Below are 558 nucleotides of genomic sequence, written 5' to 3'. Positions count from 1 at the left end.
GAGTCCCTCACCTGGAGAGCGGTGGGGCCGTCGGCGGCGGACGCAGGAACCTGCCGCAGCGCCACAGAAGGCACCGGAAGTGAAAGGCAGAGACAGGAACCGGCTGACGCACCGGAAGTTAGCTTTAAACCGGAAACGCTCTGGAGACGGGACCGCGGTTTCCCTTGTTTTTCTGCGAGTAGTCATGCTGGGTAGGCTGCTGCCGGGATTTCCTCCTGGTGACGGTGGAGCCAGGCCTTTCCGAGACTGACCGCTGTGCAGATGCTACGACCTCTGGATGGCTGACGGCCTTCGCCTGTGCTGCGCATGCGCCAGTTAGTAGGGTCCCAGCTAGGAGGGTGTTTTCGGGCGGGTGTGAGGTCTCGGGGATGGTTTCGCCGAGTCTGAGTGGGCCGGGGGCGGCGCGCGGCTTGCCCAGGTGTGCTGGCACTCGGGACTAGAGCCCATGTTCCGAAATGAGGCCTGAAAGGTGACCTTTGAGGACTGAAGACTTGAGATCCTTCCCTGGCACCAGGAGCCAGCTTAGAAGTCTCCCCATTTTACGCAGTCCAGGACCGG

The 558-nt window shown here is 62.2% G+C and overlaps 1 protein-coding gene across 2 annotated transcripts in view; it reads right to left on the bottom strand.

The window, feature by feature from the left end:
• UBLCP1 (ubiquitin-like domain containing CTD phosphatase 1) overlaps positions 1-552 on the bottom strand; it is a 15,743-nt gene extending 15,191 nt beyond the window's left edge. For both annotated transcript variants that reach the window (XM_005870552.2, XM_014543167.1), the window contains exon 1: positions 12-552. The gene's annotated coding sequence lies outside the window, so the exon portion shown is untranslated. The remainder of the gene's footprint in view (positions 1-11) is intronic.
• Between the last annotated feature and the right edge of the window lie 6 nt (positions 553-558).

The sequence above is a fragment of the Myotis brandtii genome, unplaced genomic scaffold, assembly GCF_000412655.1.
Source record: "Myotis brandtii unplaced genomic scaffold, ASM41265v1 scaffold32, whole genome shotgun sequence".
In the NCBI taxonomy this organism is placed as follows: Eukaryota; Metazoa; Chordata; class Mammalia; order Chiroptera; family Vespertilionidae; genus Myotis; species Myotis brandtii.
The sequence above is the reverse complement of the archived record's forward strand: the minus strand, read 5'-3'. Positions and strand labels throughout refer to the sequence as shown.